General features: G+C 37.7%; 1 long non-coding RNA gene across 1 annotated transcript; it reads left to right on the top strand.

Moving 5' to 3' along the window:
- On the top strand, window positions 1-21,741 carry LOC105482737 (uncharacterized). Its single transcript, XR_987831.3, has 4 exons — window positions 1-97; window positions 17,069-17,098; window positions 21,099-21,191; window positions 21,450-21,741. It is a non-coding gene; the product is annotated as an uncharacterized lncRNA (long non-coding RNA).
- Window positions 21,742-26,368: the final 4,627 nt, after the last annotated feature.

Below are 26,368 nucleotides of genomic sequence, written 5' to 3'. Positions count from 1 at the left end.
TTGAGCAACAGCAACATGAAAAGAAACAGTAGAAGTGGGGAAGCAGAGGGATGGCATCCTTCGGCTAGTATGCTGTATTCTCTTCACCACACCATTTGTAAGTCTGGTTTAGTTCTTGTTCTGATGTAAAACTGTAATTTTATGTTGCAATATCAGAATTTTATGAAGTTGCTTCTTTTTTAAAAGGTAAACATCTTGAAGGTAGGACTTATAAATGAACACAACAGTAAGCGATGAAAATTGTATCAGAATAAATCTAACAAGGATTATGCTAAACTATAATATTTAGGCATGTTTCAGTAGCTTTAGCTAGAATCATAAAACTAAAATGTGGCCAGTGCATAGATGTAGTGAAAGAACAAAAACCCTAGACTATCTCAAAATTTAAAAGCAAACCATTACTAAAACTATGTTGACTTTGCATTTTCAAGAGGTAAAAAGCCTATGATTAGAAAGCAGACAATTTAAGGATTCTATAGTATATTTCAGCAAGAGAGGGAGTGGGAGAGAGGAGTGAGAGCGAGAGCATTTGGGAGGGTGAGGCTTTCAATTCTTCCCAAACTGCAATTTTATTATTTAGCCAGAGGTCTAAATTTTATTATTTAGACCTCTGTAGATTTTTGCCTCTGTTGAATAGATGATGGACTTGATTTAGACGTAAATTTTTTATCTTGGTAACAAGTAAATAAGGTTTGGTCAATGTAAAAATATTTGAATAATTTTTTTAAAGATTTTCTCAAGAGTTTCTTTACAAGTGTTTGTGAATTATTCAGCCTCAAGTCCGGACTTTCTATTTATGAAATAGAGGCTTTTGTTAATATTAGATTAATTACTAATCTAAAAGATTCTCATGTATCACATAAAATAATTTTTAAATTGTTTATGATTCAGGAAAAATTGGTGTAGAGACCAAAATTAAGAGAAGAGCTAAGTAATTATCTAAATAGACTTAGTTCTGTGAGCCTTACATGGCCAAGAGCAGTGTCCTGTGCACTATTTTCTCCTCAATAGGACAATGGTTGTTAATAATGAGTAAAAGATAGTATATAGAAAGGGTGTTTTTAACAATCTGAAATCAGTTTAAATTCTCACAAAAGGAATGATCCAGACATTGATGAATTCCATGCCAGCCATTCCCACATATTCATCTACATCCTGAAGAGAAATATGAGAGGTAATTACAATGTTGGCTGAGCTTAGCTGAAACTGTTGCTATTAGGAATAGCCAACAACTTTCACTCCTTATTGTACAAAACCCCCAACCCCTAAAAGGAGGGTGTCTTTTTCTAGTTCTAATTTTAACTTGAAAAATCACATCTCAGGAAACTTAATATTGCTTTTAAGTGTAAGAACAATTAAAATGATATATAATACATTCAGCTCATAACAAAGTTATCATTGAGACAACTTCCAAGATATGAAAATATATCTCATAAAGCTTGAACTTGGTTTTGTCAGAAAAACAGTATTAAAAATAGCAAGCAGATTATATAACTTCTGGGAGGGGAAAGTGAGGCATTTGCAAACAAATCAATTAAGGAAAAAAAATAAATCTAAATACCATTTTCCTGAATTTATAAAGAAATGAGTTACACCATAATAAGAGTCTAAGTTTCTAGCCAATGAGTAATCAATAAATAAATAAATAAAATAAAATAAAAAAGAAGCTTTTAAAAAAAGAATTAGTGAAGCATGCAAGTTATTGATAAATACTGTACTTGGAATTCCCTGGCACCTTCTCCTGAAGAATCACTCTGGACTACTTTATTTCTTGTCATGGTATTGAATTAAGAAGAACCATTTTCCTTGGCACAGTTTTATAGAATAATAAAGCTGAAGAATACATTTAATTATCCCAATTGTCTTAACATCAAGTCGGCCCTTGAATTCTCTTCTTTCTTTTTTAGACCTCAAAGCACCACTTAGCATGTAAAACACAGTAGGTGTTTTCTAAGTGCCTATTAAATAAGGAAACAGTTTAATAACTAACTGTGTAAGCAAAGGTGTGCTTACAAAAAGTTCTGGAAGCACATTTCAAACTTATGTTTTAGTTGTTATTTTAAATATAGACACCACTGGCTGTCAGAAAATGATCCTGGATTGGCCAATGTGTTTTTTTTCAATACTAACTGACCATTACCATGTGACAGGTATATAGATTCAAGGACAAATATAACACAGCTCTAGCCCTCAAGAAAGTCACAGTCTAGAGGAGTATGAGACAAAGTCTCGTATTAAATGGGTGATAAATGTAAAAATAGAAACAGCCCCAGGATAGTAGCTCCAAGGAAGAGTATCAGCAGGATGGGGTGGGAAGCAATTCAGAGGCAACTTCCAGGAATAGATCATCCAGGCAAAGAAGGAAGGGGAAGGATATAGAAAGTGATTCCAAGCAGAGGAGGATGTGTCGGGGACCCCCAAGGCTACCTCCAGATGTGATGTTTTACTACAAGGACTTACAGGACTTACCATATATTCACAGCTATGATTTGTTACAGTGCCAGGATACAAAGCAAAATCAGCAAAGGGAAGAGCCACATGAGGCAAAGTCCAGGAGAAATCACGACAAACTTCTAAGAGTCCACTCTCAACTAAGCCACACAGGACTTGCTTAATTAAAGTGGGTTGTGAAGACACATGAAATGTTGCCAACCGGGAAAGCTTATTAGATACTCCAGGATTTTTACTGGGGGGCTAGTCACATAGGCATCTTTTCCTAACATGTACCAAAATTCCCGACTCTCAGAAGGAGAACAAGTGTTTAGCATAAACCACATTTTAGCACAGTGTAGTCACTCTTAACCAGTTCTAGGAATGGTTGGAACTGAAAACCTTCTGAAATCCAAGTTTTCAGATCATAGCCAAGGGACAATCTTGTAAGCAGGTCTTTCAAAAGATAGCAGTTAGACATGTTATGTCAACTCTTTTCTGCATAAAGGCTAACATGAATAACCTCGAATAACGAAAACACAGCTAGAGGTATGATAACTGGCACTCTTAAGAGGGAAAGGAGGATCAATTAACTATTATGCCAGGATGAGGGGTGTAAACCAGAAATATCCAGGGTATGAACATATGTTGTGGTAAAATATGAGACAGTAGTTTGGTGCTGCTGGTGTTTGGTGTTGCATGAGTTGGCTAAGGCTCAGGATCTGGTTGAGGCTAGATGATGGAAGGCTTTGCATTTAAGAAATTTGGGCTTTATACATGGGTGGTGAAGAGCTCATGAACAGTTTTAAGTAGGAAAGGGACAAGGTCAAAAGTCATCTGGAAAATCTAATATTTTTCCATTGATGAGGATCTCAAAAAGGAAACTGCTTCTCCACTCCCATCATGTACCATGGCAATATAATGTTGTGATAAAGAGCATAGACCAAAACTCCTACATTCTCCTCCTAGCCCTGTCACCTACTAGCTATGTGACTTTGGAAAAGTTCATCTCCTGTGCTTCAATTTTCTAATTTCTAAACATGAGTAATAATAGCAGCTTCCTGGGATTTTATATAAGAATTAAATGTGCTACACATATTTTATTGAATCAAAGCACTATCAGCTATAAGATGTATCAGAAAAAAGAAAAAGACTACCAATAAAATTATGACTCAGTGCTTTCTCATAACTTAATGTTTTCATTTTGGCTGTGATTTAGACATGGCTTTTCTTCTGTATTACTATGATACACACATAAAAAGCAAAATATAAATGAAATTAATTGGTTATTGCTTTGAAATAAAATATTAAATTATGATCATTCTTCCTATAACATTTGCTTTACTAATGTTAAATGTTGCTGTCTTTTCTTGCTGTTCTTAATATACATTCTTTTACAGTTTCAGTGCTGAATCATAATGTAGTTATTTTACAATATCTTATTACTTAAATGATGACAATATAAACAGCCATAACCAGCTTTATGCATCCACAGGTAATGATGACTATGCCATGACTTCTGCCTGGCTGACAACAATTATAAGATGTCATATTTTATATGACATATTCCATTTTCAGAGATGTTAAAATATAAAAACAAATGCACATTTTCAAATAAATGAAATAGAACAGAATAAGAAGTAGATTTAATGTGAACCTAATGAAGAGAGAGCCTCATGGCCTCTCAATTGCATAGGCCCTTTCCAAAGCCCTGTGAGTAGTAATATACTCACATAGTCATGCAGTTGTGAAAATTTCTATTTTAAGAAACTAGGAAAATAAGAGCAAATTAAACTAAAAGTGAGAAGTAATAATACAATAAGAAAAAAAATCAGTGAATTAGAAAGTAGATAAACCATAGGGAGAAAACAACAAAGTCAGTCATTGGTTCTTTGAAAAGATTTACAAAAAGACTGATTTTAAAAATGAGAGAAAATGCAAATCACTAATATTGAACGTGAAAAATGGAATATCACTCAACAAATATTTTAGAAGATAATGAGGGAATACTATGAGTAACCTTATGCCACTATGGAAAAAGTCCTTGAAAGACACAACTTACCAAAACTGACATAGGAATAAATAGAAAGTATATGGAGCGCTATATCTACATGATAGATAACAATTCTATCCCCACCTCCCTCTATTCATCCCTTTATGAAATTCCCTCCCCTTGAGAGTAGTTGGGACCTGTGATTTTCTTTAATAATAATATAAGGCAAAGGTGATGGGATGTCACTCCCATGATTATGTTACACACGTTTGTAACTTCCTGCTTGCTAGCAGACCCTCTCTATAGACCCTCTCCTTTGCTGGCTCTGATGAAGTTGCCTTGTAGAGATGTTCACGTGTTCATATTCACATAAGTGGGGACTGAAGGCACCTCCAGCCAACAGTCAGCAGGGAAAAGAGTCCCATATTCCCAAAGGGTACTGGATCCCATCAATAACAGGGTGAGCTTGGAAACTAACGTTTCCCCAGGTGAGCCACAGATATGACTCCAGTCCTGACTAACACCCCACTTGCACCCTTGTGAGAGACCTTGAAGCAGAGGACTCAGCTAAGCCATACCTGGATTCCTGACTCACAGAAAGAGTAAGATAATAAATATGTGTTAAGTTGCTAAATTTGTGGTAATTAGTTACACTGCAGAAGGTAAATAATAAGACCTATTTTTTATTTAATTTGCAATACAAAATGTTCTCACAAATAAAATTTCAGGCCCAGAAGACTCCAATGCTTAATTCCATCAAACAATCAAGGAAAAAATAATACTAATCCCATGAAAAATGTATCTCAGAATGCAGAGGAGAAAGAACTACTTTCCAACTAATTTCATCAGGCAGCATAATGTTGAACTCAAGATCTGACAAAGATATTACAAGAGAAAAAAATACAGATCAATATCATTCCTGAAGAGGGATACAAATAATATATTTAAAATATTTTAGCAAATAGAATCCAGAAATATAAAAAAGAAAAATATATCATTACCAAGTGAGTTTATCCCAGGAATGGAAAGTTCAGTCAACATTAGAAAATCTATCCATGTAATTCGACACATTAACAGAGCAAATGGCAAAAAAGTCTCCATAGAAACAGAAAAAAAAAAAAAACTTGACAGTATCTGTCCACGATAAAAACTCTCATCAAGTTAGAAATAAAATGTAGTTCCCTCATCCTGATAAAGGCATCTGTATAAAATATATAGCTGATATCATATTTAATGCTTGAAAGCTAAAATTGGAAGCAAGTTACACATTACTGTTCTTGCTACTTTTCAACATTCTATTGAACATCTTAACAAGTAAAATAAAAACAGATAAATACATAAAAGACATAAGTATTGAAAAAATAGTAAAACTGAGATTATTCCCAGATGGTATGATTGTGAACATAGAGAACCCCATGGAATTTACAAAAAATAATAACCGATATGTGAACTTAGTTTACAAAATACAAAATCAATTTTATTTCTGTCCATTAGCAATGAACAATCAGAGCATGAAATTTTAAAATAAAATTTCCAGAAGTTTCAAAAACTGTCACATACTTTAAAAAATTTGATGAAAATATGCAAGAGCTCTACGAAAGTATTATAAAACACAGCTGAGAAAAATTAAAGACATAAATAAGTGAAAAGACATACCATATATATGAATCATAAAACTCAGTAGTGTTATAATGCTCCTTCTTTCCAAATTTGTCTATATCTTCAATACAATCTCTATCGAAATTTCAGCATGGATTTTTTAAACAATTGAAAGTTAAGTATAAATCTTATATAAAATGCAACAGACATAGAATAGCCTAAACAATTTGAAAAAGACTAAGTCAAAGGACTTCTACTACTTGATATTAAGACTTACTGTAAACTAAAATAATCAGAACAATATGGTACTGGCATAGGATGTCAAATCAGTGAAAAAAATGAGTCAATAAGTAGACCCTGATATATAAGGAAAATTGATATATATATTTTTTTTTAACCACAGCACTGAGTTAATGGAAAAAAGACTTTTTGTTTTAACAAACAGCGCTGGAACAACTAAATATCTGCATGGAAAAATAATAATAAACCTAAATGTTATTTCACTCCATATACAAATAATTCTAAATGTACCATAGACCTAAATAAAAAACTCAGAACTGTGAAGTTTCTAAAAGGAAACATAGCACACAAGAGACTGTCTTTGCAAGTTTGGGGTAGGCAAAAATTCTTTGGACAGGACAGAAAAAGCTTAACAATGATAAAAAGAAAAAAAGTGATGAATTGGGCTTCATCAAAAATAACACTTTCAGCCAGGCGCGGTGGCTCACGCCTGGAATCCCAGCACTTGGGAGGCCGAGGCGAGCAGATCACGAGGTAAGGAGATCCAGACCAGCCTGGCCAACATGGTGAAACCCCATCTCTACTAAAAATACAAAAATTAGCAGGGCGTGGTGGCACACGCCTGTGGTCCCAGCTACCCAGGAGGCTAAGGCAGGAGAATCGCTTGAACCCGGGAGGTGGAGTCTACAGTGAGCTGAGATCCCGCCACTGTACGCCAGCCTGGGCGACAGAGAGACTCTGTCTCAAAAAAAAAAAAAAAAAATTCTATTTATTAAAAGACACCATTTCATAGAAACGAATAGGCAAACCCCAGACTGGGAAAAATTTTGGAACATATATATATTTTAAAAAGGTATATAATTGGAATATATTTTTTAAATTCCTACAATTTGAGACTAAACATACAAACAACCAAATAAAAAGCAAAGACGTAACCACTTCAAAAAAAAGATAAACAGATGACCAATAAGGACATGTCAGTGCTCATGGTCAAACCCACAATATGGCACCAAGTTAAAACCATAATCTAGTACCAGTTAACACTCACTACGATGGATAAAATTTAGGAGAGTAAAAACTCAAAATGTTAATGAGGAGGTAGAGCAACTAGAACTATTCTCACACTGGTGGTAATGTAAAATCTCACAACTATTTGGAAGAACTTCATGGCAGTTTCTTGTAAAGTTAAATACACATTTGCCCTGCACACCTGGAATTCCATCCTGGGTATTTATCCAGAAAAAAATGAAAATGGTCCACAAAACACTGTATTGGGCTGTTAATAGGCCAAAACCTGGCAACAACTAAAATGTTCATCAACAAAACAATGGGTACATTGTATTATATTTATAAAACGGAATACTTCTTAGTAATAAACAACAGTGAAGCACACGTTCAAGTAACAACATAAATGAATTGCAAAAATATTAAGATGAGCAAAAGAAGCCTGGCCCAAAAATGCACTGCATGTTTTCATTCACATGGATTCAAATGACTGGTAAAGTTAATCTACGGAGACAAGAAGTGGTGACCGAATTCCAGCATGGGAGTAGGAATCAATTAAGATGCATGGGAGAATTTTCAGGGTGGTGGAAATTTTTTGCTTTTTAAGTGAGTGTTATGTTTATAAGGTTGAAAAATATTGTTAGAATGCATCAAATGAATATATAAGATGCATGTATTTCACTGTATCTTAATTATATGCCAATTAAAAATTTAATTTTAATTTAATTAAAAAATTGCAATCCAACAAACACATGTATTAAAAATCTACTATTTAGAAAGTACTGTGTTATACTGTGAAATGCCACATTGTTTAACTTGGGAGAAGGCCAGATAGATCCACATGTTTAGCCAGGTAGCCCCATATCTGCTAGCGTTGGTTAGTTATAGAGGTTTTAATAAAACTATTAAAGATATATTAACAACTAGTACACAATTAGTACACATTTTTGCTCTTAAAATTCAGTGGAAACACAACAGCAACGAGACTTATTCCTACAGAATAAGTGTAAACATCTGCCAAAACGTTAGGTCTTTGAAATGCAAAGCCAGTGCATTCAAGCAGGTAGAAAGTATCAGAAGGAAATACAAGGTGATTCAACAGGAGGAGGATAAGGTTAATCACAAAAAGGCCCTTTGTCTAGGATACCGGGTGACCCCTCCTAGCCATAAAGTGACTGACTTTATAATTGTTGTCACTCATTGCTCCCAGCAAGTGTTCCATCCCAAAGACCATGACCTTATCCAATTAGCACTCACTTTGCAAGTAAAATAGTGGGAGAACGTATTCAACATACTTTCAAAATACTGTGCTAGGTCATCTCATTTGATTTTCACTGATTCCGCTATTGCAATGTGGGAGAAAAAACTCTTTTTGGACTAATTTGGCATTTATTAAGTTATCCTCATCAGTTTTGATGTGTATTTTTGTAGATTTTTTTTTGCTATTTATAGATTTAAATATTTTGTTTTAAAATGGAATTAGTTAATTTAACTATTTTTTGAGATCAAACCTAGAATGATCATTATCAGACTATCTTTGCATTTGTTAAAGCGTCTTTGCCACCAGCGATTCATCCTTCTAGAGGCTTCCTTTGTTGAAGAAAATATTGTACACCATTTTATAACCCACCTGAGAAACCATGGAGATATATCACTTTGTGCACAGTAAGTAGGTGCTCAAAAAACACTTGTTGAATGAATGAATGAACAAATGTTATGGCCATAAAGAGCCAACATTTCATAATGTCCTGCTCCAAATGGTTCAAAATAGCATTATGACAGCACGGCTCAAAACATTGTTACAATTATATAGGATCATAGACATTGAGGTCAGTCTCTAAAGTCTAAGTGTTGGATTCTATCATTATTATTTTTGAGTTTTGGGGCAAATTTCTTAATTTTTCTAAGCCTCAGTCTTGTCATTTATAAAACAGGGATAAAACTATTTGCACCTGGTATAATTATAGGAAAAATAATGTGCACAAAGCATTTTGCAGCTGACCTGTAAAAATCTCTCAAGTACTTGTTGCTATTAAGTTTTTTTCATAATTTTAAAATTGTATTATTATCGTATAATAGCTAAGAACACAAACTCTGGAGCTAGACCTCTGCTCTTCAGTTTTCACATAAAGATGACAATGATGATAGTATCTGTTGCATAGGGTTGTTATGAGAATCAGATAAGTTAACAGGTGATGTGCCTAGAATAACAAATACAGCATGAGGCTTAATTGTTCATGTTGGTGGTGGTAATGTTAAAAGATATCCAACTGGGTCAATGTGATTTTAGTGTTACATGGGTTTGAATCTCAGCTCTGTCCCTTACTTAGTATGTGATCTTGTATAAGTTAATTAACCATTCTGTGCCTCAGTTTCCTCATCTCCAAAGAGGAAATAATAGCACTCATAACATAAAGTTATAGTTAGGATCCAATGAAAGAATACATGTATAGCACTTAGATTAGCACCCAGGACACAGTAGGTGTGTAATGAATGTTAACTATTATTGTTGCCATGGTGTGGTTATCATCATCTCTGCCAAAGGAATTCATATTTATAGCCTGAAAATATTGACAGATAAAAGTGCTGTTTATAATGAACACATAGGGAAGATTCTCAAATTGCATTCCTTTAGTTCAAAAACTTAATGCTTCACTGTTTCAAGGTCCTAATTTTCTGAACTTCTCTTTCATTTTCCTATCCATCTAGATAGTTCAAAATCTCCCACCATCAAAGGCAACCCTTCCTCATTAGCTTTGGAGGCCATTTTCTCACCAATTTAGTTATTCCTTTAAAACTAAAATATAATAATTGCAAATCCTGTCCCATGAAGATCAAAATACGTGAGTTCTGTTCCTGAAATTGTCAATAAATTGGGTTCCTTGGTGAAATCATCATTTCTCTGAGTTGTACACATTCTTCCTCAATAAATATGTCCACAAGCTAACTTGCAAACTTATACACAGCTGATATACAGAAACCAACTCAGGGTACTGAACAAATATTCTACGTTGGTTGTAATTGCCACCACTCAAATTCCAGGAAACTGCATCAAAGATATAGCTGTAGGTGATCCTCAGCATTACTGGCCAAAGCTGGTTATTGCAAACCCATGCCCCCTTAACCCTCTGCCCAGTGTGTAAGTGTTGTTCAATAGCCACAGGAAAAAAATATAATTAAAAGATGCCAAAACTGAGCTAGAAGAGATATTAGAGGTCATCTGGATTAATTCCTTATAAGAACAGAAAATAAGGATAAGAAATGCTAAATAACTTTGCCAAGGCCATAAATTTGTTTGGGCAAATTTAGCAGTCAAATAATAGAAGTAATAAGAGTACCTTACATGCAAAAGCCTTTTAGAGTTTAGAGAGCACTTTCAGACATATTATCTTATTTGATTCTCATGGCAACTTAATAAGGTAGAAAGAGAGTAAGCATCATCTACATTTTACCGGTAAGGAAATAGGCTTAGATAGGTGAAATGATTTGACCACGGTAACACAGTGTGTATGTAGCAGAGTAGAAATCAGAAACCACTTCCCTCCAGATTCTCATGCCCTACTTTTCTTCTGCAATTATATTATCAAGTCATCTAACAGTATAAAAGTTATTTTTCAAGTGTGTGACTTTATTACTTGTTTGTGGTAAGAAGAATGTAGACTATTTCCTGTGCATTTTTCTAGTATTGTAGAGACATAAGGATCTGTGAGAGCCTTTATCTATTCCATCCTCCTGCATCAAAGCGGGATTTCACATAAATCATCTAGGACAGACCAGGCATCTATTTGAAGATAAGATATTTTTCAAAATTCCAAGAAATGTGGGTTTTAGCCAACCTCATCCACAATGTACTTTTAACATTAACCAGATAGGCAAGTCTTTTGTATTTTACCTAGTCCTTCATGAAATTAATAGGAAACTAAGATTTCTTTTATTAATTCACAATAATTCTAGTATTCTAAAAGTGACGATTATGTTTGAGTATCACTATGTACTTTATCTAAAATATCAAAAATAATTTAGTGGCTTAAATACCTATAAAAGGCGCTGATTAACATAATCCCATTTGTGAAACTGATCTCCCAGACTACCATGACTGTTTAACAACAGGCACATAATCCAGTTTGGGCTAATGAGTCAACAGGAGATGGTGTCTAGGGATTCTGGAAAAGGAGAGACATTTTCACTTCCTGATAGATAGGAATGAAAAAGCGTATTGCCTCAGGAGATGTTCAAAGCCATTTCAAGTTTGCCAGCTTTGGGCTAAAGTCAATATTGGAAGTTAAGGGGATAAACAAAATGAAATAGGTGTTTGGTGAAATGGTTGATCCACTGTATACACTTTGTTTAGTACATTCTACTTATTCCCTTTTAACTTACAGGAGCCAATAAATGCCTTTAAGTTTTTACCCATTTTGATACTAAGTTCCAGGTATGCAGTGCATGCCATTTGTGTGTGTGTATGCGTGGGTGTATTCAGCGAGCAGTGAGTTCTGGCCCTTTCATGAAGCAGAGAAGAGAATGAGGCCTTTTCTCTGGCCACAGAGACCATGGACATGTGGCAATGCTAAGCAATATATCCTGTGACCTGCCTAGAAAGAGATAACCAATGATACATTGGCGGGACCTGGGGGAAATGGGACTGTTACCCGCCTCTCTAAGGTGTAGTCTCCCTTCACTTGCCCCATAGTCCTGTAACATAAAACACATAGAAAACCCCAGCTTTGATCCCAAGGCCTTTAGGAGCTGGTAGACTAGGCTACCAAAACCTTACCTAAAGCCAGAAAAACCTCTGCTGCACACGCTCATCAGCCATTGCTGTCTATGGATGAGATGTACCCGCAGGTTGAATATTCCTTTACAGCAATGGGTAAGCCGCTATCATGCAGAGGTGAGCCCTCCCTGGCAATGCCACTCACCCAAATATCTGCTGACTCTGGCTCCAGCCGCGCTCCAGTCCTTAACCACAAGAAGGGAAATCATGATGCCCAGCGTGACCAGCTGACTGGTCCTGGGTCAGAGCTTTAGGATCATAGTCTCAGGGGCTACAGACAGCGATAAAAAGCAAATCTGGGCCATTTAGCTAGCTTCTTACCCTATTCTAAGCCCCTTTCTTCTTTCCTTAGCTATCAGTAATCCAAGAAACCTCTGTCATCAAGTTGGACATGGCAAGAGACGTGCTTTTCATTATCTGTTGCCCACATTTACTTTTATTTCCAGGTCTTTATTAGTCAGACTCCTATGACCCACGTTCAGGAAAACCTAGGCTTTGCCTTGATCCTAGCCAGCTGTTGCCAGTATTATTTACCTTGCCTCATGAGTCCTGGACTCTTCCTGTCCCAATGCCAACTTATGGAAGTTCTGTTCAGCAATAAATCTGAAGAGTTGGCCCCATACTGCAAATATGATTATACGAAAAATACAGAATCTCCGTTTTATGTTCTCATCTCTCTCCAAACCCAAGGTCAGGTGCTCCACCAGTATATGGACACCAGCTGAACGCAGGAGGTCATCAAGCTTTGCATTCACCCCAAAGGGACCACAGTGCGCATCCTAAAGAGTGGATTGTTCTGCTTCTGCCATGAAAACCCCAGTTATCAATGTGACCATTATCTGTCTGAGCATGTCACCAGCTTCTGATGACCCACCCGCTCTAAGGGGATATATAATGTCTACAAAATGAGATACCAAGGGCAACTACAAATTCATCTGTATCTAGTGATGGATACATGGTGACCTTTCTAGTTTACCGACATACAGCTCTCACTGAACATCTCATCTAGTCACTCAACCCAAGGAGACATGGCTTAATTTGATGCAATGCCAACATGCTATGTCTAGCTGGTATCCCATGAGCCAGGGCCTTTATCAACTACCTGAGGCCACCACCTCTATGTTAATTCTAAGATATGGGCACAGTCATATACCACATAATGACATTCAGTCAATGGTAGACCACATATAGGATAGTGATCCCATAACATAACGGAGCTGAAAATTTTCTATTGCCTGGTGATGGAATGTCACAGCACAATGTATTTCCTCTTCTATGTTTGAATATGTATAGATAAACAAGTATCATTGTGTCACTATTGTCTACAGTATGCTGTACAGGTTTGTAGCCTAAGAGCAACTGGCCTGGGGGCAATAGGCTATACCGTTAGCCTCATTGTGTAGCAGGCTATACCATCTACGTTTGTGTACACTACATATAGGGTACATCACAAGTACACTACATCTCTGATGGGCACGCCATAATGAAATCCCGTAACCATGCATTTCTCAGAATATATCTCCATCTTTTAGTGACACGTGACTGGATTTGAAAACCCTGAGGTGGAGAACTGTAACATAAACTGTCCACCAAAAAGTCTGGGGAGGGGGTTTTGCCTAAGGTATCATCAGCTTTAGTGAAAGTGACCTCAGGGCAATAAAGAAAACATCCCATCACTGCAGAGTTCACAGGTCACTGTCTTCCATCCACTTATTCTCCAGTGTTTTGTACATTTTTCTCCAATAATTTTATGTTTGCTGGTTGGGACCATAAACCATTGCTTCTTCCTAGGGGAGAAAGATCATATTTGTCTTTATCCCTCCAAATCCCATGTTGCTTCTTAGTTTGTCCAATTGTAGGCTATTAGACACAGAAGGTGAGATTGTCCTGGAATTCGAGGAGATTGGGGGAGGTCTTTTTCTTTTTTTTTTTTAAATCACTTTTCCATTTCACAAGTATCAAGTACTCCAAAAGAATAAATAAAGGCCATAAATGATGAGTTAATGGATGCAGCACACCAACATGGCACATGTAAATATATGTAACAAACCTGCACGTTGTGCACATGTACCCTAGAAATTGAAGTATAAAAAAAAAAAAAAGAATAAAGGCCCTATTTTGGAAACCAAAATATGAGAGGAACTTCATCTACTTCATCTTCACACACCTGCCCAGCCACCCTTGTTTAACAAAGATTTTCTGCTTTCATGGACTGTCATGCTACAGAATATTCAACTGCAGCTCCTAGAATGTTTCCAACCTTATATTAGGTTGGTGCAAAAGTAATTGTGGTTTTTCCCATTAAAAGTAATGGCATTAAACAAAAACTGGTTAAAATTCTCCAAGTTTTGATATACCTGTATATTGCTCACCATCCTCCAACAGTCAACTAATTAACCAGAGAGCTGAAGAATAACTCCATTTCCAAACTCCTGCAGACAGCAAATCTGGGCCGCATCCTTGGTTTGTATAACTTACTGCACTTCTCATATCACAACATTCCCTGTAACAGCAACTATGGCTTACAGCCATATGACCTTCTCTCTCTTGTATTACATACGATAGGAAAAAACATGCCCTCAGAATGACCTCTAGGAAACTCAGGGGTAAGCTGAGGAATAAAATTATCCTTTAACAGAAATTTCTGAGTAGGAGGTTTCATGAAAGATAGTCTGGCTTTCCTCTAAGCCCATACATAGCCCCTGAGCCTTGAAAGAAGCTGGAGAAGGATATGCATAGTTTTCCATCAATGCTTTTGGTCTTCCAAGTACAGTGTTCTTTTTCCCCCAAAACATCTCCCTCATAATCTGCTTACCCAGAAAGCTGGATTACTAAGGAAAGGAAATGCTAGATTCATGCAGATTTTATGACCAGCTTTAATACTTGGTCTGTTAGAAAGAGCATAGCCCAGAGAGCTAGACCTAGAAATTTGACTTGTATTTTCACATACTTTATCAGGTCTTATTTCGAGTAAACCAGGGAAACCCCAGCCCACTGATACTTGAAAGCTAGTTCAGTACCTTTAATAATGACACTATTTTGCCTCTTATTTGCCTTAAACATATTATATCTTATTTCTATAACATATGAAAGATAGTCACAACTGTTATTCAGTGCGTTTCCTAAAATTGAAAACCTAGTTGCAGTGTAATTTTTAAGTGTTTTCACCAGGGTTACGGATTTTGTAACTGATGGTGTCCAGTTAGAAAGGTAGATTTCTCTTTAGGGAAAACTTCCTCGATTTGGGGTTTGAACCAACTTTCTGCTTACCAGTTCATAAGATCCATGGCTATTTTTCCAATAGAAACTACATGGATGCTTAGAGGAGCAGAACAGATATCAAATGTGGATAGGTTTATGGTTTAAGGCATTGGCAATGAAAGATATATAAATAACTGTATTATTATACATTTATTTTGAATGAATCATAAATTCTCACCATCACTTTGAGCCCAGAGCAGGCTGGCAGTAAGCAATAAATAAATAAATAAATACATAAATAAATACATAAATCAGAGACTCTTCTTTCCCTTCTTCCTATAAGTTTCTAGCAAATAACATACTTGCTGATGCTTTGGAGAGCTCAGTTATTAGGAAGAATTCTTAGGAGGAGATGTGGGCTGTAATACCAAAATATTTATTGATAGTTCCCATAATATTTCCATCAAGAAATAATATCACATGTTCAAAAATAAAACTGGAATGTCCTGTTATTTCAGTTGACCGGACTCAAATAGTTATGGGACATTTACTGTATGGCATTTTGTAGGCCGCAGAAAGAAGGACCATACTATTTCTACTTTGAAGAGAATTTCAAATCCGATCAGGAAAACAGTAAATGTCTATGAGATAGAATATGGTAAATGTTTAAAAAGAGGGAGTCACATCCATTTGGGAATCAACATAAAAGGTGTTAGGCTTTATGGAGATAGAGATTTCAAATCAGAACTTGAGAAATTAGGTAAGAATTCCAAAAGAAGTGCTCTGGGAAGGGTTTAAACAAATCAGCGAGGAATAAGTACATTCATTGACTAATTTATTAACAACTGAACTAACACATTCCTGAATGAGAGGATAATTCACTGTTGTTCAATACGTGCTGTTTAGTTTCTACGGCTGTTGCCCTCAATAAGAATACTTGATGTTAACCTCTGACAAAATACCACTGTAACTCTGAAGGCATGTAGTAGTGGTTTAAATTAAGAAACGCTGTGATATTAAAATTAACACACTTTTGAATAAAGCAACAAGCCATATCATAGACTTCCCAGAAACAGAGGCATTTCACATAGTTCAGCAAATACAGGAGTAGAATTCTATATATTTATTAATTTGATATGCATTCAATAGATATCAACTGTTTACTTAATGCTATATTAATTAATATGAACATATAAAATAAAGTAAGGAAACAGTTCCTTCCTGATGGGTTGCCCAATATTTAATAGGTGAAATAAGGTACATGAAAATAAAATAGGAGAACATTTCTGGACAAAATAGGACAAACTGAGAAATGCAAAGGCTACCTATGGTTTTTCTCTCCCAGGGGTCTCGAAGTGTATCGTAACTATCTGGCAGAGTATTATTCTATAAACCAAGAGTACTTGAGATGAGTCTCAATTAATTTAGAATGTTTATTTTACCAAGGTTAAGAACACATCTGTGACACAGCCTCAGGAGGCCCTGATGACATGTGCCCAAGGTGGTCAGGGCATGACTTGGTTTTATGCATTTTAGGGAGACATGAGACATTAATCAATATATATAAGATGTACACTGACTTGGTCCAGAAAGGTGGGACAACTTGAAGAGGGGAGGGGGCTTCCAGGTCACAGACAGATAAAAGATAAACGGTTGCATTCTTCTGAGTTTCTGATTAGCCTTTCACTGAATACACGGTTTACAGGAATAGCCACTTATGCCTTTGTCTGGTTTAGTGAAACAATAGGGCAAAAGAAGCAATCAGATAGGCATTTGTCATGTGAGCAGAGGGATGACTTTGAGTTCCATCTGTTCTTTGTCCACAGGAATTTCATTTTGGTCAAACTGCAAAAAAGGTATGTAGCTTTTTTTTAATTATTATTTTGTAGCTTTTTCTTTTCTTTTTTTTTTTTTTTGAGACAGAGTCTCACTCTGTTGCCAGACTGGAATCCAGTGGTGCAATCTTGGCTCAGTATAACCTCTGCCTCCTGGGTTCAAGCGATTCTCCTGCTTCAGCCTCCCAAGTGGGTGGAACTACAAGTGCGTGCCACCACACCCAGCTAATTTTTGCATTTTTAGTAGAGACAGGGTTTCACCATGTTAGCCAGGATGGTCTCGATCTCTTGACCTCGTGATCTGCCCACCTCAGCCTCCCAAAGTGTTGGGATTACAGGCACGAACCACCATGCCCAGTCTGGTAGCTATCTCTAGGACTAGAATGGAAGGCAGACTTGCCCTAAGCAGTTCCCAGCTTGACTTTTCCCTTTGGCTTAGTGATTTGGGGGTCCCGAGAATTATTTTCCTCTCATAATTCTTATAAGCCTTTTACATGTGGATGCAAAGACACTAAGTGATCCACATAAAACTATGTGAGTTGAGTTTTCTCTATGGTATATTGCTGGCAATATCAGTAGGCCCAGAGTTTGAAGGTCTCAAGATTATAAGTACTTGGTAAAATATTATTACTAACTTATTTATTTATTATTAGCAGATACAAAGTTTAGATTAAAGTGAAGGAGATGTTGTATAAAGAGACTGAAGATACAGAGAAATCTGTGTTTCATTTGAGTACAGTGCAAAATTTGGGGTGGTAGAAGAAGAAGAAAAGCTGAAAAGTATATTAGAAACTTCAGGTGCCCAGACACAAATGCTGGAGAATAATAGCTGTGGCTGTGTGTGGGTTACGGAGGATCTGGGCAGCCCTGCTGCAGCTCTCTTGGCCACAAAGAACAGTCAAGTCTTTCTGTATCCCCCAAGATGGGCTCATAAATCAACTAAAAAGGAAAGAAAGTTAGCCCAAAGGTTGTCACAAAGATATGCCAGAAGAGAAAGCAGCAAACATGGTAAACTCAGAGACCATATGGAAACATGGGGGTCTGGCCACTTGGTGAACATCAGCGTGGAGTGATGACAGTGCCTGAAGACCTGCTCCAACATGGACAGACACCAGCAAATGGCCAATGAACTTCCAGATGATGCCAGGAAACTGTAGAGATCCCTAGGATTTTTGATGTCACTATGGGGTGAAAAGTAAAGAACAGCAAATCATGATCAACTAAGTTTAAATGTGAAATGGCTGAGCTAACATGAAATAACTGTGGTCATCTAGAATTTATAGGAAATTCTCCAACATCATACAGTATAGAAAACCTGACACAGAAGTTATGTTCCATATAGAAAAACAAAGCTATGCTTATGGCTACCTGATATTGAAAATATCATAGCTGCTATAGATTATGGAATGCTATGGGAAGTTTGTTGTTATTGTTGTTGTTGTTATTGTTGCTTTTTGAGACGGAGTTTCAGTCTGTCGACCAGGCTGGAGTGCAATAGCATGATCTCGGCTCACCGCAACCTCCGCCTCCAGGGTTCAAGCAATTCTCCTGCCTCAGCCTCCCAAGTAGCTGGGATTACAGGCATGTGCCACCACACCTGGCTAATTTTTTGTATTTTTAGTAGAGACAGCATTTCTCCATGTTGGTCAGGCTGATCTCAAACTCCCTACCTCAGGTGATCTGCCCGCCTCAGCCTCCCAAAGTGCTGAGATTACAAGTGTGAGCTACTGCACCTGTCCAGGAAGTTTTTAAGGAGAAGAATATCATAATCAGATCTGTGGACCATGAGGAGGCGTATGAGAGGCAGAGAGGAAATTGACGGCAGAAGCAAGCAAGATGGCAGCCTATGCTGGTTCTCCTCAAATTTCAATGGACAGATGAATCATGTGCGGGTCTTGTTAAAAGGCGAAGTCTGATTTGTCCTGAGGGTGACAGAGTCATTGAAATTCTAGCCAACACCTAAGTGAGGCTTATGCTCTAGTCCATAGAGCAAGGGTCTAGGTGGCAGGTGACTTAGCCTAAACTTGGCAGTAACAATGGAAAAGCAGGGAAAACACGGCTGAAAAGCATCAGGAAGTAAAAATGACAAGACTTAGTGACTGCTTGGAATAAGAGAAAATATTCACGATGACTCCAAGATTTTTAGGCTTGGACAACTAAGAGTATCAAGGTGCTATTAACCGAGTCCTCAGAAATAAAGATTATGCAGAAATACCACAAAAGCCCTTACACATATTTATTTCTACCAGGTTGTAGAAAAACACCCCTACTGTGTAAGGTTGCCTTTTTCTTTTCCCTCTCTTTGCCCACTCAAGCAGAGTTCTTGGTAGAACACTGACTGCCTATTTTTCAGCCCTTTGGTATTACTGCTTAGCACACGGGCTCCTGCAGCACAGGAAGCAATTTGAGATTAGGATCCATTCCTCCTTACATAGTAGGTTTTGGCTGCTTTGTTTTCATTGCACATTGTTAATGATTTGTCCCTGAACAAACTGAAAATATGCCATTAGAGAGATTAACAGATATGGAACTCCAAAGAACCTAAAAGTACTTCAGTGCAGCTTGAGAATTATAAAGTGAGTTGTTCCCAAAGTGAAAAGAAAACTATGTCAAACAGGTGTTTTAAGATTCCCCAAGTAACAGTCCAGAGAGGGCCCTGGGACCCAGCAACAGTCTTCACTTGCTGTGTGAATTTGGCTCCCAGTCAGACAGAGAGAGTGATAAAGAGATCAGGAGAGGCCTCTGCTTCTGCTGATGTCCAAGAGTCATCATTACAGGTGAAGCAGCAAGTCAAGAAAGGTCCACGCAGTTGCCAAAAACCATTTATGGAGATGAACTATGGGAAATGGCCATGCAATTTCATTTCTCATTTCAGATTCTTGTTGAAGTGAGACCAGATTAGACTGACCAGATTAGACCTGTCTGTACTGCCTGTGTGTATTTCGGGACAGGGAGGTGTGATGGGAGAAGGAAGGGGGAATGCCTGGTATTGTGCTTCTGTGAACTGGTTTCCTTAATGCATGAAGGTAACACTTAGAACAGTTCATAGCTTCCCCAGGAAACCATTCTAAGTGGGCCACGTGCCCAGTGGTTTCTATCCCAGTTAAGTAAATAAATGAAATATGCTAATTAGCACCCTATTAGCTCACAGCAGGGAGTAATCCATGGCATTTTGATTGGAAAGAATTCTGTCATCCAAAAGGCTGGTCTGTAACAGAATGCAAACTGGCCCAATTTCCTCCCTCCCTTCCTCGTGGCAGTTGTCCAAATGTCTGAGAAGCAGACCTCACAAATGTGTGCAATTCCGAGGGTGTCACTTCACTCCATGAAAGCATCTCCTGGCCTCCAGTGAATCTGGCACCATGCTGCCCTCTAAACATGGATTTATACAATTTAGAAATATGGACCTGAGCTCAAAAACCCCGAGCAGGTTAGGGAGGATCTTTGATGAGGGAGGGGCAGTTCTTATTTCTTTCATTATGAGAATATCCCTACTTTTATTCTCTTGCCCTCCCAGACTCCAATCTGGAACGTATTTCTTTAACTCAGGTATGCAGGCATGCTGCCATGGAGTGGTTCAGTTGAAGCAGTCTTCTTGTTAAATGGTAGAGCTTTGGGGTTTTAGTTGGGGAAAGGCCAGCTCATTTAGGTTCACCTCTTTCTATTTTTATTGTTTCAGCTGCAGGGAAATCCCATTTAGCTCCTGTTTCCCTAGTACTATTTCAATGCTAGATTTACATCTTGCCTCTCCTGTAGTACTCTGCAGAAGGAAGGGATTGTGGGGCAGTACAGATACTGAAGGAAAAAGCTCAAGACAAGAACAGCATGTTTTCCAATCTGCTCTTTTAAAACATCCACTTTCTAAGAGCTTTGGGGTTTAAAAGGGATTAGACATTATGACACATCTGTCAGGTTGCCACAGAATTTGTTGAAAATCCCCATAAGATTGGGACTTATGCAATGAAGCTTAGTTATATTGTGGATAGGCTTGTAACACATTTTCTGTTCTTTATACCTAAAGTTACAGGGATCACCTGTGTATTTGCTGGTGGCTGTCTAATAAAAGATGTGGGTGTGGAGGAAATAGATTTTTAATCATCTGAATGTTATAGAGGTAAGTTTCCAGTGAGTTTTCTTTCTCATGTTTGGTTTTCCCTTGGCATGATGACCTACTAAAACCAAATAGATTATCAATGCCTATGGCAATGCCTCGTGAAAGCACTGGTTCTCTACATGCTCTCTTGTTTCCTCTCCAATAAAAAATCAATTAATGTTAAAGTTAAAATATATCAATAGAATGTATTGGTTGTAAGTACATTACTTTTTTTGCATCCTAGTTTTGCTTTTTTTTTTTTTTTTTTTTTTTTTTTAGTTTTTGCTTAGGTGTGAAGAGAATCTATTATCTTGATTAGATATAAATTAAAAACAAATGTTGAATACCAGCTGTTGTATTCTCAACGTTTTAGAATGCAACTTTACATGAAATCTTCAAAAAAGCAAGTCCAAGAAAAACCTCATCGTAATATTTGTGTCTCATTCACTACCATCACCAAATGATATTGATTGCAGTACCTGAAGAAATCATTAGGCACCATATGACACTGATGTCTATTTAGAGTGTTTTTTATTCTGTATTGGAAAATAAAGCACATTACCTAAATGATTCAAATGGCAAGAAAAAAATTTATCCCTGAAAGCCATCTGTGAATTAGCATATGGGCTTCTGGAACCCAACATCTTGATTCTATATGTGAGTCAGGGGGAAAAAAACAAAAAACAAAAAAAGAAAGAATGAAAGGAAGAAAATAGGATCCTGTCTCTAAATATAAAACAAGAAATGATTTTATTCAATCAAGGAGATTTTGAAGTATTTATGAGAATGAAGTAGTCAGCTGGACCTCACAGAGGCTTCACCCGGGGCCGATCCCAAGAACAGTCACAAAACTTTAAGTTAGCCAAGACGCAGACTCTGCTGATGGAGAAATCCGTTCCTGCACCCTTGCTCTCTAAATCTAGGCACGTTCTATATGCAATATAGGCTTTGTAGTTTTGGCAGATCTACCTATCTTGAACTGGAAAACAGTTCAGTGAAGCATGAAGAAAGAAAGAAAGAATATGAATCAAAGGCAAGAAACCTAGCCGTAGTGGCAGCCGCTGCCATTACTAGGTAACTGTCAGTGAGCCTTAAAAGACTCCTGTCTTTGTCCCTTCAGCCCAGCTCCCAGTCCAGTTGGCAAAGTATAACTTTGCGGCTTAGGAAAAGGCATCATGTCCCTCTTGCATTTATCAGATACTGTGTATCTGCCTTGAATATATAAATTAATATAAACTGATAAAGTCAGGTGGACAGAGGAATGAGGCCTAAATGCTTTTATGTACTTTGGGTTGCTGGGGAATATTTTTCCTGTATATTCACATGTTCCAAATATCTGTCTTACTTTGAGCCTTGATTTCTGAAGTGAACACGTACAACCTAGCAGTGGGAACAAAAGACAGAAATAACTCTCTGTTGACACTTTTAATTAGATGTGGTTGCAGGGCCACTCAAAATGACAATTAGCCCCACTGCAACTACTATTGACGGATTACAAGCAAACACTGCCTGCTACCTGGTAATTCTACCTGCTAATTACTTGGAGAGATTCAGTTACTCAACCACTGATCTGAATGTTTTTGTGAATTTGGAGGACCTGTTAGAGAAGGGTGAGGGATGACTTTAAAAAAAAAAACCACATGGTGAAGTTGACAGTCAGAAGCTGCTGAAATTTTATCAAAAATATTCTTGCAGCATAATGAAGCTTTTCAGGCAGTCCATCTCCCCAGACATTTGCCTTTGCCAACAGTTACAACAATGAGGAAAACTTTAATAGGGGTGTAGCAATTATTTTTTTAATGCTGACTATGAAAACACCCACTGAACTGTTTGCAGTCTCTGCCAAGTGGCAAGTGCACCGTGAATTTCAGCTAAGAGAAGACTTTGGACTTTAGCCCTAGAGTGATACTTAGAAGGGGCATGTGTGTCTTTCTGGATGGAAGAGAAGACAAGGAGGTCTGGGACCTGCAGAAGCAGGGAAGCAAGGAAGATGCCAAGAAACAGACGAGGAAACACTTAGACAAGCCCACGCTTTTCTTGATTTTCTCCTACTTCTTCTCAGTCATCCCAGTGGGATAGCATCCACTGAAGTCCCGGGGCCTCTCCAGTGATAATAGCAGACATCAGTGCTGGTGCTGGCTCTGGCTGGGAAACAACTGACGGCTGCAGAATGCCTGTTGATGGAGGAGCAGCATTAGGGGAGGTATCAAGCTGAGGGATTCAGACGGCGAACTGTTCGCCAGAAGTCACACAAGTCACTGCTAAAGGTAAGAGTAATTAGTTTGTTCATTCAGTTGTCATTTGCTGAGTGTCCATTGTGTGCTAGATGCTGAAAATGCATGGCTCCCATCGGTAATTCAACCACAATCAAAGCTGCAATGGGATTCATTCACAAGAAGGAGAAAAAAAGCACAGTTTCTTGTCTCCATAAAGCTCACAGTCCTAGAAATAATAACAGTCTTTATATTCTTACTTTGTACTTGGACAAAAGCTACTTTGTTGTATCCCCATTCCACCCCTTATAGGATAAGACTTACTCTCCTATACATTTACAGATGAGGAAAATAAGCCTTGACCTTGCTGAAAGTCATACAGCTAGTAAGCAGCAGCACCAAAACTCAAGTATCTTGATCCCCAGCTATGTAAAACTGTGGTCCCTAATATCTGGGTTTTAGCACACTTCTGAGTTTTGATGTCGCAAAACTCAACGGAAGTCAGTGCCTGAGATCTCTGAGCCTCTGTTTAAGAGCTGTTCCCACACAGACTACATGCAGACCTCTACCACAAAGGTTCATGAAGAGACATGTAATATTAAATACACTGAAAGCTGCAAAGTCATTCATTAACAGAAGTGTAGATTGTGTAGTTGACAATCTGAACTACAAACTTTTTAAAGCATAGTCTTGCCACTTTCAAGAGCAACTTTGAGCTAGTTTCGATGTTTACATATTGAGATTCTATCTGATGAAATTGTATTTTGTCCAACATGTTTATCATGTCATTATTTATAGTGGCAAAAAATTTCAAGATAACCTAATGTATTAATATTAGAGAAATGATGAGGAAAACATGGTGCCTCCCTAGAGATAGTATTATGTAGTCATTAAAAGTAATTATCAATAGTTATATGGCCAGGTTCCATGGCTCATGCCTATAATCCCAACACTTTGGTGGGAGGCCAAGGCAGGAGGATCACTTCAGGTCAGTTGAAGACCAGCCTGGACAATATAGCAAGACTCTGTCTCTAAAATATATATATATATATAAAATTAACCTGGCATGGTGGCATGCACCTGTAGTCCTGACTATATGGGAAGCTGAGGTGGAGGTATTGCTTGAGCCCAGGATTTGAACGCTGCAGTGAGCTCTGATGGCGCCACTGCACTCCAGCCTGAATGACAGAGTGAGACCCTGTCTTCAAGAAAAAAAATTTTTTTTTAAATTATGCAGTATAGAAATCCCTCACTCCTCTAGACTGCTTACTATGCACCAGATACTCTTCTAAACAGGTTACATATATAAACTTATTCATCCTCACAATAACCCAATGTACTATTATCATTTCCAGTTTAAACAGAAAAATTAAGCACAAAGAAAGTGACATACCAAAAATCACACAGAAAGAGAAGAGGCAGAATTCAAATCCAAATAAGCTAACTGCAATGCTTGCATTTTCCATCATTCCACTATATCCACTATACTGCATCTCCACCATTCAGTGAAAAAGATAGGAGACAAGTTTATGTACACTTTGATTGGACAAGCATCTCTATGAAGCACAAGCATCTCTACAGCAGAGGGCGAAAATGGAAGTAAATAAACAGAAGGGTATTAATGCTGATTATACTTGCTGCTTGTTGCTGGGTGACTAAGTTACCCCCAACACTTGGCAGTTTGAAACAACAAGCATTTATTATCTCACTGTTTCTCCATGCTAAGAATTTGGGAGTAGCTTAGCTGGGTAGTTCTGGCTTAAGGTCTTCCATGAAGATTGCATTCATGCTATTGGGTAGGGCTGCAGGCATGTGAGAGCTGGACTGGGGGCTCTTGGATCTGCTTCTAAGAAGGCTCATGCATATGGCTGGTGGCAGTGAGGGCTCAGTTTCTTGTTGTCTATTGCCAGGAAGCACAATTCCTTGCCAAATGGGCCCCTACATAGGCTTCTTAGGTGTCCCCACAAAGTGGCAGCTGACTTCCTCCAGAGTGAGTGAACCAAGAACAAGGAGGAAGCCACAAGGTTTGCTGTGACCCAGGCTAGAAAGTCACATCCATTCTCACTTCTGCCACATTCTATATGTTGCAATCAAGTCACTCAGTATAGCTCTTACTCAAAGGGAGGAGAATTAGCTTTCTTCTTTTGAAAGAAAGATTATCAAGTAATTTATGGATGTTTTTAAATCACCATAGTAGCTGGGGGATGTGGCTCATGCCTGTAATCCCAGCAATTTGGAAGGCCGAGGTGGGAGGATTGCTTGAGGTCAGGAGTTCAAAACCAGTCTGGGCAACATAGCAAGATCCCATCTCTGAAAGATGAGCCAAGCATGGTGTTGCATGCCTGTAGTCCCAGTTACTTGGGAGGCTGAGGTGGGAGGATTTGTTGAGCACAGGAGGTTGAGGTTGCTGTGAGCCATGACCACACCACTGCACTCCAGCCTGCGTGACAGAGTGAGACCCTGTGTCTGCAAAATTTTAAAAAATTTTGAAAATTGTCTCAACTACCCTGATAAAAAAATAAAAACAAAAATTTAAAAAACGTTTTTAAACTACCAGAGTAATTATATTAAGATTATGAGAGTGAAGGTGATTTTTTCTTTATTAGTCAAATTTCTGTATTTTTATGACTAAAAACTTGAAAAAACAAACTTGTATTTAAATACAATTACATTCTGCAATTACATTCAATGCACTCAGCAATACATACATATATACATACATACAATTTCTCCAAAGCTCAAATTCAACCTAGCAAATATTCCTCCAGTCTTTATCACATCTTCTGAAAATGACAGTTCATCCTCAAATGTCTGAGAGGAAGGAATATTTTAAAAAGCAAGCCTAAAAAGTACATGCCTCTCTTCTGCTCCCCAAGGTATTCTGATGTCTGCCTATCAGTGCAGGCAGACCTCCTCATAAGCCTAGATGCCCTTAGAATTGTATGAAGTTGCACTAACACCCCGTGCCTCTAGCTTTTTCAAGGA

This window comes from Macaca nemestrina, chromosome 1 (genome assembly GCF_043159975.1).
Source record: "Macaca nemestrina isolate mMacNem1 chromosome 1, mMacNem.hap1, whole genome shotgun sequence".
Classification (NCBI taxonomy): Eukaryota; Metazoa; Chordata; class Mammalia; order Primates; family Cercopithecidae; genus Macaca; species Macaca nemestrina.
The sequence above is the reverse complement of the archived record's forward strand: the minus strand, read 5'-3'. Positions and strand labels throughout refer to the sequence as shown.